Genomic DNA, 14,462 nt, shown 5'->3' with positions numbered 1-14,462 from the left:
CAAATAGAACAAAAGACTGAACAAAGCAGGATTCACTCTCTCTGCTTGGTGGTCAAGCTGGGACATTGCTGTTCTTCTGCCTTTGTACTTAAACCATCAGTTCTTCTGGTTCACGGGCCTTTAGATTGCAGATCTTGGGAATTCTCAGTCAGTGTAATTATGTGAGCCAATTCCTTTGAATGAATGAATAAAATAAGTAAGTAAATATATATTTCCTCTTGGTTTTGTTTCTTTAGAGAGCCCTGACTGATATAGGCCTCTTGTCATGCTTTTCCTAGTCCCAGTGTTCAGGCTGCAACAAAAGAGAGGGATCCTAGCAAAGTCATGGTATTTGGAACTGTGCATTGTAGCCCAAAGCTTCACACACACACTGAGTGAGGGCTTCACTCTGTCACTCAGATGGTTAAAAAGGTGGCAGCTATTATGTAGTAGAATGATTATTTTCTCTCTCCACTCTAATCTTCCTTGGGGGTTTGATATGAATGCTCATTTATAAGGAGTACCTTGTTTAGAGAAAATAAAAATATAAAGAAGATGAGCAACAGATTGTTTTCAAAACATCATTTAATTGACCATTGGGGTTTGATTTTCTAGTTTGCCAATTATTTAGTCTCTTGAATACTCATATTTCTAATTGATCACCTGCTTGCAGGCTATTTTAGTACTGATTAGCAACTAAACTTGAAGAGGGTCATGGAACATAGAAAGGAGTGAATGTAGAAGTAGTTAATGCTACTGCTTTCCTTCTTTCTGGTTTAGTGTAAGTAAGCCTGAGGTTTAGAAATTTTACCTGGGTTTTTGGTGACTTTTACTGGGGTGGGGGACAAGAATGGAACATGATATACCTCAAAAGATTAGTTCCCATTTCTATGCTCTCACAATTTATGAGCATGCATGTCAGCAAGTTTGTTAAATTGGCAACTGGTAATTATGCATATCCAAGAAGAGCTTGGGAGGCATACATTTTAAACATATGACTCAGACACACAAATATTTGCTTAAAATTTATTTAAGACATATGAAATATTTCCACAAGAAAATTTAAATGAACTTAATAATGATGATTAGACTGATACAGGATGGCATAGTAGAAGTAAATCAAAATGAGGAATTAGGAGGATTTGGCAGCAATCTTAATTTTTCTGTGTGTTTACTGTATGATCTTGGGCACATCACTCCACTGCTCTGGGCCCCAATTGCCCTGATGTCACATGAATAAAATAGGAAGATACCTGTTTTTCAAACTATGTCATGGTGCCCCCACTGTCTGCAGAGATGAAGATAATCTGAGTAGGGGGGCTCCTGTCCCTGTCTCAACTAGAGAAACTCCATTTTGATATATTTCACAAACATATGGAACTTCCATGTGATATTTCATTTTAAGACAAGTTTCCAGACAGTTCAAAGGTGGTAGTGGAGTAGGTAGAAGTTACACTTACCTCCTCCTAGAACCAAACTAGAATTACAATTAAAATATAGAACAATCAACCTGAATAACTAACAGAAGACTAGCTGAAAAGAAGTCTTAGTTTTTTAAATTATTGATTTGAGAGAGACAGAGAGAAAGAGAAACACTGATTTGTTGTTCTACTTATTTATGTATTCAGTGGTTGTTTCTTATATGTGCCCTAACTAGGGATTAAACACACAACCTTAGCATATTGGGTCAAAGCAACTGAGCTACCCAGCCAGGGCCCAAAGGATTTACTGAAGAAGCCACATGGAGACTAATAGAAAGGAGGAGATATGAAAAGGGCTGGTCCCACACTGATGGGAGACAGCTGGAAACCCAAAGGGATATCTCAGCTGCAGATGTCCTCCCTGAAAAGCATGGGGACCTCAATCTCATACCAGGTGCCACAGCCCAGAACACCAGACCTGGGAAGAGAAGCTCATATAATATTTGGCTGAAAATCAGCAGGGATTCTGTCCACCATAGAGAAAGAGGAGTCTGCTAGAAATCCAGGGGCCCTCTTAAAGGGCCAGGGCACAAAATCTTGTTTGTAGCCACTGATCCTGGGCTTGGAGTGAACTGGAGTTATGTGTAGAGAGATTGGGTTGTGCGATCCTGAGAAGAGAGCTGAAGGGACAGATGCCAAGGTTCCTGTTTTGAATCCTTCTCCCACACCACCCATAGATGCCATATTTCCTGAGGCAAGCACTCCACTCCCTATGGCATCAGCCTGGGGGAATGCAGTAGCCAACTACCAATTCCCTGTTTCCTTCCCTGCCAAGCTCACACCCACAGATGAGTCTGCTGCCTGGGCTTGTGGTGTAGAGTTCTAGATGGACTCAGGGGGTGTCAGAGACTGAGTTGTGTGGCTCTTGAGATGGGGCCTTCACCAACCCCTTCCCTCCAGCCTGACTGGTACCACCACTTCTTGAGAAATCCACTAACCCCATCCTCACAACTCTCAGTAGCCCCACTCTGTGGAATGCAGCTCTTGAGCAGTTCCCAGCAAAAGCTGAGAGCGACAGAGTTGTGTAGCTCTGGGGCAGGACCATTTTCCCCTCATATGTACATGAGATTGCTGTCACTGTTCCTATGCTAGCCCTCCCTTCACACAACAAAATCTTGATCAGTTTGGTCCTAATGAACTCTGATGGCCTCACCCTAACAATACCCTGAGGCCCCAACCCATCACAAAGAAATGTGGGCATTTTGCTGATATACCCTGGGACTTTTGCTGCGTGGCCTCAGACCTAGTACTGGCACCAAATTAGAATTTATATCAATCTGGTGAACACCACTCACCTCTACCTGATGACTCACTGAGAACTTATCTCATGCAACTTGAGTACCATCAGAGGATCTTTAAGTGACTGAGCATAGCATGCAGCCAGCAGAAAGTGGCAGGCAGAGGTAGATCTTAGAGTGCCTTGGACCTTGTGAACTGCCCCCTAGCTCAGTGCTGGTGGAAGTCAGCCTTAACACACAGCTTGGACATTCTTATGTACACAGGTCCAGAAGAGGCAGCCACAAATTTTGAATACATAGTAGTTCAAAATAGGTAGGCCAGAGCCAGTCACAGACAACCTCTGAGATTGACCTACACCAGAGTCCATCCCAAGAGGCTCCAGAAACAACACACCCAGTGATGGGTTTCAGACAACATCAGAGCAAGACACAATTAGTTTTATAAGCAGAACACCCAAAAAGAGATTTCAGCAGGCACTAGACCCTGCTGGAAAAATTCTGCTTTGTGCACTTGTATAGCAGTTTATACAATATAAATGGGGTTGATCCTCACAGTCAACCCCTTGCACAGACAACCTAATAGCAATCAAGACTCAATTATAACATAAGTGCTCACATAATCAACACAAGGGACATTTCTGGAGCATCTTGCTCAGGTAATAAAAGAGATGGTACTACTGAGCCCCACAGGACATCTGCCACATAAGACCACCATGCCTACTTTGGAAGACATAGCTGATCTACCTGATACACAGAAAAAATCCAGGGAGGCAGCCAAAATAGGGAGACAAAAAACATGCCTCAAATAAGAGAACAGAAAAAATCCTTAGGAAAAAAATCCTAAATGAAATGGAGGCAAGCAGTCTCTCGGATACAGAGTTCAAAACAGTAGTTTTAAGGATGCTCAAAGAACTTAGAGGAAGAATGGATGAAGTCACTGAGAACTTAAAGATATACTAAGCATGAAAATGAAAAAAAAACCATAAAAAAGAACCAATCAGAGATGAAGAATACACTATCTGAACAATATCCACATAATAAGGGTACCAGAAGGAAAAGAGGAAAAGCAAGGGACTGAGAAACCATGTGAAGAAACAGTGACTGAAAACTTTCCTAACTTGATAAAAGAAAAAGATGTACAAGCTGAGAAGGTGCAGAGAGTCCCAATAAGATGAACCCAGAGTGATACACACCCAGACACATCATAATTAAAATGCCAAACGTTAAAGACAAAGAAAATCTCAAGGCAGCAAGGGAAAGAACATTTAGTTACCTATTAGGGAGCTCCTATAAGAGTGTCAGTTGATTTCTAAACAGTAACATTTCAGTCCAGAAGGGATTGGCATGAAATATTCAAAGTGGTGAAAAGCAAAGACCTACAATAAAGACTATTTCCCCCAGCAAGGCTATCATTTAAAATTGTAGGAAAAGTAAAGAGCTTCCCAGACAACAAAAAGCTAAAAGGAGTTCATCACAATGAAACCAGTACTACAAGAAATGTTAATCAGAATTCTTTAAGGAAAAGAAAGAAAAAAGAAAAGGAACACAGTTATAAAAAAGAAAATGGTAATAAATATGCACTGATCAATAATCACTTTAAATGCAAATAGATTGAATGCTCCAATCAAAGACATACAGTAGTTGAATGAATAAGCAAATAGAACCCATCTACATACATGCTGTCTACAAAAGATCCATCTCAGAATTAAAGACATACACAGACTGAAAGTAAAGGGATAAAAAAGTATATTTTATGCAAATGAAAATGAAAAAAAAAAAGCTGGGGGGTAGCAATACTTGTATAAGACAAAATAAACTTTAAAACAAAGATTATAATAAGAGACAAAGAAGAATACTACGTAATGATAAAGGGATCCATCCAACAAGAGGATATAACCCTTGTAAACATTTATACACCCAACATAGGAGCATCTAAATATGTAAAGCAAATCTTGTTGAACATAAAGGGAGAATTAAACAGTATTACAATTATAGTAGGGTTATTTTTCTTAAATTTATTGTGTTGACATGGTTTCATGTGTCCCACTGAATATAACACCCTCTACCCACAGCACAGTGCCCCATTCAAAGTCTCTTTCACCTCCTTTTTCTTCCCTCTCCCTACTTCCATCCCACCTTTCTTTCTGGGACTTGCTACCCTGTTATCTGTATGTATGGATATATATTATATATATATTATATGTATATAATATGGGTAATCCTTTCATCTTCTTTGATTTTGTCCCCACTTTCCCCTTGTTGGGCAAATGAGTTTGTAAAATTTGTATTTTTTTAGTTTGCTCACTTTTATTGTTAAAAATGGTGCTTGGCAGCACTAGGTATGTGATCTGTGAAATTGCTAATTACCTTCCTGCTTGGGTAGGGCCATTGTTATTCTAGTGTTTGCTGGAGGAGAGGTTTTCCTGCCAGAAAAGTTTTAAAAGGAAGAAGGAGGAGGAGGAAGGAAAGAAGCCATTTTTGTGGACTGAGAGCAGAGAGAATGCAGAGTATTGAGAGAGAAGCCAGTTTGGCAGAGAGAGAAGCCAGTTTTTCAGAGTAAGAAGCCATGTTGGCAGATGGGGAACCAGAAGTGAGGGGCTCTGAGACTGGTGAGGCCTCTGATTTTAGGAGAAACCAGAAAAGATTCTCCTGGTTGTGGAACTGGATAATGTCTCAGTAGCTTTGTGAACTCTGAATGAAGAGGAAAGTGTTTTCCCTGTGTGTTTCTCATCAGCTGGTGCAAGACTTTAATAAAGGAATGGTCCACCATTCTTTGGCTCTACTGTTTCTTTACCATCTGCCTGAGTCTAATGGGAACCTGCAAGTGAATGGCCATGATGGCAGCAGTTCCTTAGTTTATTGTGTTCAATAGATTCCACATATAAGTGAAATCATATTGTATTTGTATTTCTCTTCCTGGCTTATTTAACTAAGCATAATAATTTCCAGGTCCATCCATGCTGTTGCAAAAGGTAAGGTTTCCTTCTTTTTCTTGGTCACATAATATTTCATTGTGTAAATGTACAACTGGTTTATTAACCACTTGTTCACTGACGAACACTTGGACTGTTTCTAATTTTGGCTCTTGTAAACAATGCTGTAAAGAACATGGGGGTGCATGTCTTCTTTAGAATTAGTGTTTTGGGCCCTGGCTGGATGGCTTGATTGGTTAGAGCAGTGTTTCCCAACCTTTTTTGTGCCATGCCTCACCTTAACCTTTCTAAAATTTTTATGTCCCCCCCCTATGTAACATACATAATTTTTAACATTAAAAAATTGATTTGTTCACTTAACAAACATAAATGATAGGTTCTAGGAAGAAATCACTATGAAATTGTTAACAAAACACAGTAAGTAAAATTTCAAAACATATAATAAAAAACAGAAATTTAAATTCCAAATAATTTTAATACAGATTTTTCTATATTAATTTATTATTTTAATTTAGTGTGATCCTTGTGCTTGATGCTTGCTGCACAGAGATTTTATATTAGGTTCCAATTTGGTTAGCTTTAGTCTTAAGTCTCCACGTTGTGTTATATCCAGCCGATTTCTTTTTTTTTACCAGTAAATCATTTACAGCACTAAATCCACATTCAGCTAAAAATGAAGATGGAAATGGTAGCAATAGTTTTCTTGCACATTTGGTTGAATTTGGGTATTTGATTTCTGTTTCCTCACAAAGCCATGCCATTGCTCCTTTGATATTAAATAAAGCTTTAACTGACTCATCATTTTGCAATTCTGCGAGTTCTTCTTGATATTGCATATTTGATATATCAGACAAATCCACTAACATTGGCTGCATCATCCATGTTGGGAAATCAATTTGTTTTAAATCAGAAAATCTTTCTTTTAAATCAGCCGATAGAATATTCAAATGATTGACAATAACAAGTAAAGCGGTATCAGTTACTTCACATTTTTGGAGCCAATGAAACTGTTTAAAGTTTTTGTTGTTAATATGTTTCTGACATAACTCAATATTGGTAATGAAAGCAAATATCTTTGCTTTTGCATCGACAAGAGTTTTATTTGTTCCTTGAAGTTGCTTATTTAATATATTTAGTTTTTCAAAGATATCGGCTAAATAACTCACAAATGCTTTACCATCTATTGTTAACAGATACTTCATTTCAGGTTTGTCGCTTAAAAAATCACTAAGAGTATCAAACAGTTCCATAAATCTTTTCAAACAGTTTCCTTTAGATAGCCATCTTACTTCAGTATGAAGTAAAAGTTTCACATGGTCTTCATTTTGTTCTTCACAAAATAGCTTGCAAAGACGCTCACATTTGGCACTAGCTTAAATAGCATTAACACACTTTATTACTGTATGTAATACTTCATTCAAAACAGGCGAGATGTTTTTAGCTACCAAGTTTTCCCTATGAATAACACAATGCACAAGAATCATTTCTGGATTTGCATCTTTCATCAATTTTAAGCAGCCATTTTTCTTGCCCATCATATTGGGAGCACCATCTGCAGCACAAGATATTATATTTTTCATTGGTATATCATTGACATCTAAGTAGTTTTTTAGCTTATTATATATATCTTTGGAGGTAGTGATGCTTTCTAATCTTTTACAGAACAACATTTCTTCAGCAAAATGTCCTTTATCAATATATCTTACATAAGTTATCAATACTGCCTCACTGTCTCTCAAAGTTGATTCATCCATTTGCAAGGAGAATTGTCTTGTTTTCAGCTTTTCAATAAGTTGTTTTTCAATATCCTCACTCATTTCGTCTATTCTTCTGCTAACAGTATTGTCACTGAGTGGCATAGCTTTGACATCTTTGTCATCTTTTTCAAGAAGTGTTTTAAGAAATGCTGATATTGACAGTTTTATTAAATTCTCTCCTATAGTGTGATTTTCTCCAGTTTTAGCGATGAATAAAGAAATTTGATAACTAGCCTCAAGAACACGATTATTAGTTGAAGTATGAGCAGTAAATAGAGACTTTAATGTTGTTCTTTTTTCAAATTTTTTCTTTAAAGTTTTAAAGTAACTAAAATCTGAATTAATATGAGCACTATGTTTCACCTTCAAATGCGCCTCAAGATGACCTCGTTTCATTGATTCGTTGGTCAAGCATTGCTGGCATAAAACACAAAAAGGAATCCGCTCATCGTGAACAGCGGCTATGAACCCAAATTTTAAATATTCCTCCGAATATTGACGAGTTTTTTTCTTGCTTGCACCACTCATTTTACTAAGGGCTATAAGAAATAAAAATAAGATCTATTAAAAACTAATATTAAAATATGTGTTAAAATATATTCAATGTAACAGAGTAAACATATACTAAAAATTCATATTTATTTAAATGTATATAACACATTTACTACACTACCACCGCAAATCAAAAGGTATCTATATTTTTTCCACTTGACAAAATTTTCTGGAAAGTTATGCTTCGAAAATTAAAATTGTCGTGCATGCACTATTATAGCCCCAATAATATTTATAAAATATTAGTGCTTTCTAGCTCCAATGCAAGAGGTACTTAATAAAGAGTTTAATATTGATAAAAATCAAATCAAATACTTACCAATTATATCTATACAATATATATATGTACATTTATTAAATCAACGAGCTTTTACAACAGTTTTGACTGACACTTATTTCAAATTAACACCAACTGAATGATGTGAAACACTACAGAAGTTGCGATGGGCCAATTAGGTGAGAATAACTGCGTTGTTTAGCGAGTTTTTAAAACGTCCGGGGGCCTGACCTGTGGTGGCGCAGTGGATAAAGCGTCGACCTGGAAATGCTGAGGTCGCCGGTTCGAAACCCTGGGCTTGCCTGGTCAAGGCACATATGGGAGTTGATGCTTCCTGCTCCTCCCCCTCTTCTCTCTCTCTCTCTCTCTCTCTCTCTCTCTCTCTCCCTCCCGCCCTCCCTCCCTCCCTCCCTCTCCTCTCTAAAATGAATAAATTAAAAAAAAAAAAATAAATAAAACGTCCGGGGTTCCCTGTGGCAGACGGCACGCTCCGCGGTGAACCCAGGACGAAGTTTACTTGACGACGCCAATCACCCAGTTGATATTTTGGTCTCGTCAAATGAAATTATACTTAATAATTATTTACCGCAATTATTTAAGAATTGCATTTTTTGTTAAATTTGGCACCGATATCTAGCATTGCATTTAAATGGCCCAGGGTGAAAGAGTTAAAGTCGTGTCAAGTCCATTTTCAAATTGCCCCCCTTAACTATCAAATTGCCCCCCTGTGGGGCGTGGGCCCCACGTTGGGAAACACCGGGTTAGAGCATCATCCAGAAGACTCTTCCAGTCTTTTGTGCTCTAGGCTGTGGCACCTGGCTTGGGGCTAAGGACCTACACTTCTCATCGGTGAGATTACCTTCAGACCTTCAGCTACCACTTGCTCCTGGGAACAGGGGAAGCCTTTTTCACACCTCTACCCTTTCTACCAGTCTTGACGTGGCTTTTTCTGTGAATCCTTGGTTATAGATTCCTCTTTAAAACCTACAAAAAAAGAAAATTCTAGGCCAATATTTTTGATGAACATAAATGCAAAAATCCTCAAGGAAATATTAGCAACCTGAATCCAGCAATAAATTTTAAAAAGATTATATACCATGATCAAATGTGGTTTATTCTTGGGATGCAATGTTTATACAATATTCACACATAAATTAATGGGATATACCATAAAACAAAAAGAATGGTTAAAACCATATGATTATATAGAGAGAGGCAGAAAAGCATTTGACAAAATCTAGCACCCATTTATGATAAAATCTCAAAGAACTGAAAGAGAGGAAACATATCTTAACATAATAAAAGCCATATATGAGAAACCCACAGCTAACATTATACTCAATGTAGCAAATCTAGAAGTGTTTCCCTTAAGTTCAAGAAGAAGACAGTCAGTGATGTCTACTTTTACCACTTTTATTCAACATAGTACTGGAAGTCCTAGTCATAGCAATCAGACAAGAAGATGTAAAAGGCATCCAATCCAAAAAAAGAAGAAGTATAACTGTCACTATTTGCAGATGACATGATACTGTATATAGAAAACCCTAAATATTCCACCAAAAAATGACTAGAACTGATAAATGAATTTAGTAAAGTAGCAAGGTATAAAATAAGTATCCAGAAATTGGTTGCATCTTTATATACCAAAAATAAAGGAAAAGTAAGAAAACAATCCCATGTACAATTGCATCAAAAAATAAAATAACTAAGAATAAATTTAACCAAGGAGGTAAAATACCTATACTAAGAAAATTATTACCCCGAAGAAAGAAATTGAAGATATTACAAATAATGAAAACATATACCATTACACTGTTAAAATGTCCAAACTACCCAAAGAAATCTATAGATTTAATGCAATTCTTGTCAAAATACCACTGCTGTATTTCACAGAACTTGATCAAATAATCTAAAAAATTATATGGAACCAAAGAGACCCCACATAACCACAGCAATCTTGAGAAAGATGAACAAAGTTGGAGTTATCACACTTGTATGACAAGGCTATAATAATCAAAACAGCATGGTATTGGCATAAAAACAGATGTATAGACCAATATAGCAGAATAAAGAACCCAGAAATAAATCCAGAGCTTTATAGTCAATTAATATATGACAAAAGAGGCAAGAACATACAGTGGGGTAAAGAGTCTATTTAATAAATGATGTTGGAAAAATTGGGCAACTACATGCAAAAATATGAAATTAGATCACCTTTTAAAATCATATACAAGAATAAACTCAAATTTGATTACAGATTTAAATGTAAGGCTCCAAACCATAAAACATTTCTGATGAAAACATATGTAGTAAAATCTAGAACATTTCTCTTAGCAATATTTTTTCTGAAATATTTCCTTAGTCAGTGGAAACAAAAGATAAATAAATGGGACTATATCAAGTTAAAATGTTTTTGCACAGCTAAAGAAACCATCAACAAACTGAAGAGATTCTACTGAGTGGGAAATATAGTTGCTAATGATACATCTGATAAGGAGTTAATATCTAAAATTTATAAAGAACTCATACAACTTAACACTCCCCCCAAAAAACAATTCAGTTGAAAAATGGGCAAAAGGCTTGAAGAGAACTTTTCCAAAGAGGATTTACAGATAGCCCATAGACATATGAAAAGAAGGTCAGCATCGCTAATCATCAGAGACATGTATATTAAAGCTACAATGAGATATCACTTTACACATGTCTAAATGACTATCATCAATAAATCAACAAACTACAAGTGTTGTGAGGACGTAAAGGGAACACTCATGCTTTATTGGTGGGAATGCAGATTGGTGCATTTTCCACTAATTTGAAAGAATATATACAGAACCTATGTGCGTTGCAGTATTATTTACAATAGTCAAGATATGGAAACAACCCAAGTGCCTATCAATACTCAAGAGGATCAAAGGCAGTGGCACATATATACAATGCAATATTACTCAGCCATAAAAACAATGAAGTAATACCATTTGCCCCAGCTCAGATGCTAAGGAAAATAAGCCATACAGAGAAAAACAAATACTGTATGATTTCACTTATCTGTAGAATCTAAAGAAGAAAATAAATGAGTAAACAAAATAGAACCAGACTTACAGATACAGAAAACAGACTGATTGTTGTCAGAGGGTTGGGGATTAGAAAAGTGGGTTTTGAAAAATGTGAAGGGATGGAGAAGTACAGATTGGTATTTCCAAAATATTCACAAGGATATAGAATACAACATAGGAAATAGTAGTCAATAATATTGTAATAACTATATGTGTTGCCAGCTGGGTACTGAAAGTATTGAGGGGAACACTTTACACTATATGATTATCTAACCCTATGCTGTACTTTCAAAATTAGTACAAAATAATATTGAATGTAAATTTCAATAGAAAAAAAAATTCTATATTAAACTACTTAATATTTCAAATAAAAATTGAATAATAAAAAAGAAATTTTCATAGCTGAAACCATTTCTGTGCCTTTGGTGCTCTATGAGATTCTTCACAGTGATATGTTCCAGACTTTTTTCAGTGCTCCTCACCAAGAGGGTAATCCCTTATTTGTTCATGGAGGGATAGAGGGCTATATTTTTCTTGGTGCACTCATTCACCTTCTTTTTTCACTCACTTGCTTTATTGCTAACTTCTTTTCCTCTGTGGAGATCACCATTGCAGTTTTAAAAGTACCTGTAAAAAAAAATGGTTAAATTTATTATCATTTCTCTGTATGGTTTTTTTTTCTCCCATATTCTTCTTTAAATGTTTGATTTTTATTTTGGAGTATCCAAAGTTCCCAGAGTAGACACTATTGCATTTAGGAAAAACATCCCCAAGATCCCCAAGTCAAACATCAATGTTTTGAATTTTTCCCACTGTTTGCTATGTTTGTTAACACAAATGAAAGCTGCATCACTGAAACTTCAGCTGAAGAGCTAAAATCATTTTTGGTTCACAACGTCTCATTAGGGACAACTCAGTATCTTCATAAGCCTTCTCTTCTCCAGGTGGAGTTAAGGGCTAGGTATTGCTGAAGGGCAAGAATCTAAATCTTGTCTGACTGATTTTTTTTTGTGTGTCTGTAAAAAATAGCTTATGATGTTTGAACAAATACAGATTCTTTTATCCTTGGTGTTTCAACCAGTCTTAATTCTATTGGAGTTTGTTTCTTTTAGTGCATATATGTTTTATATTTGCATGAATATATGTTATGTATTTATATATTATATATAATGTATTAATAAATATACACATCATATGCATTTATATATAAATGTATATAATGTTAAAGTAATGGGTCATTTTTTAGGGTCTATAATGCCAGGTCTGGGTTTTCAAAAAGTGCCTTGAAATATGTACTGCTAAATGAAACTACTACCTAAAAAAGTAAGAATTAACCTTTTTGTTATTGTTGGGTTTTTTTTAAAGCATCTCCCACCCCCAAATCATAAAGAAAATCTCATAAGAAACTTTTGTCTTTTAAATGATTTTCTTTTTTACTATCACAACTCAGTGATGCTGTCCTCTCTAATCACAACACAAAGTGGGAGAGATCCTCTCCATAGATATGGAGTCACATTCTATCTGCATTTACTGAAGTTTTTAGAACTCTGTACCAAATCCCCATGAAGAAAATTACTTCACAAGTACTTAGTAGTCAAACATGTCTACTTGTCTTCAAGATCCAGCTAAAAGACTTCTCAATGAATGAAGCCTTTCCTGATTCTCAGGCTCACACTAACCCACTGACCCATCTGTAAAATGGAAGTTCTATCCCTCTGGAATCTATTATTTATGCACATGTTTTATCTTTCTGGGCTGGTTCTTTACTGGCACTACCCAGCCTACACCTAGAAATATACTCTGCCTTTCTATACCGTTCCATGCTTTTGGATGCTGATACTTAAACACTCTGTCAGTTGTCTCCCTTATCTGCCTGCTTCCATTTGATTTCAGCCCTTGGGAGGCACCAGCAGGCAGATCAAGGTAGGGGATGGTGGTCTTTCTCTCTCTTTCTCTGTTTTAACACTGTTAACTCTGCCAGTAGCTGCCTTCCTCTTAAATTTAGCTTCAGCCAAATGGCCCTTCTTCTCTTCAGCCTTCATCAGTCTCCATTTCCACTCTTTTCTCCCCTTGTTCTTTTAGCCATACAGCTAGTGGTGGCTTACCATTGTTGCTAGCTAGTGTCTGGGTGCATCGGTAGCTCTTATTTAGTCTTATAGCATACTCACAACTGCATTTGTAGTCTTTTCATATGTACCATCTAAAATGAATTGTGCTTTCTACTGGAACCCTACTGATAAACTTGCTTACCAGCTATCGGTCTTGAAGGTATTGTTTGTGCAGCACAAGAAAGTGAGTGAGGCGTTTTTCAGTTGTGGTCCAGCTCCGTCTCTTATTAGCTGTGGAATATTAGGCACTCACGCTTTGCTCCAGTTTTATAATATATAAATGTTTGTTTTAAGGATTAAATGAGATCATTTTATATGTCTTTGTTCAGGATTTAGTGTTATTCTACTGTATCTTTTAATCCTCTCCAATGTAGTAAATGCTTAATAAATGAACTTTTTCACATAGAGTTTTTGGATGAATGAATGGAACAGATTGTCTTCCATTTTACCAGAGTCAGCTATCCAGATGTTTAAGAAGCAGAGGGACCATGTAGGAAGACCAATATATAACAACATATAGTCAGCAGAGGCCCTAATGGGGGGTTTCTGGCTAAGATCTATTTTGTTCAAATATTCTACAGTCATACTGATTTTTAACCTACTTGTCTTAATGATTACCAAGAAAGGAGTGTAGCAAAACTACATTTTGAACTCAAAATAAAATGGTAGAGGAAGTGATAGAAAGGTAGAGACATCTGAATGTTGACTTGGGACCTGGGATGAACTAACAGGTCTATGGAGCGGACTTAGCCTTCACCCACACCTTGAAAACAGGTGGATTCACTGAGGAAACTGTTGCTTTCCGCAGACATCTCTTAGCTACCTTATCCCAGTTTTAGAGTCATCAGCATTTCTAGCTGCTTTTATCTGAAGAGATTACATGTGCCTTTCTCCATAAGTATGCAGATCAAGATTTGGAAAGCTGGTACTAGATCTGCATTGTGTTTAAAATAGGCATTTGAGAATCACTGTGAACTTGTGAGGTTGTCAGCTGTCTATAGGGAATTTTCATCAGAATATGGGGTATAGTGAATTAAATGGGAACCCCCAAAGAGATATGTTTGTGGCTTAATACCCAGACACT

The sequence above is a fragment of the Saccopteryx bilineata genome, chromosome 1 (genome assembly GCF_036850765.1).
Source record: "Saccopteryx bilineata isolate mSacBil1 chromosome 1, mSacBil1_pri_phased_curated, whole genome shotgun sequence".
Lineage (NCBI taxonomy): Eukaryota > Metazoa > Chordata > Mammalia > Chiroptera > Emballonuridae > Saccopteryx > Saccopteryx bilineata.
Note: the sequence above shows the minus strand (reverse complement) of the source record.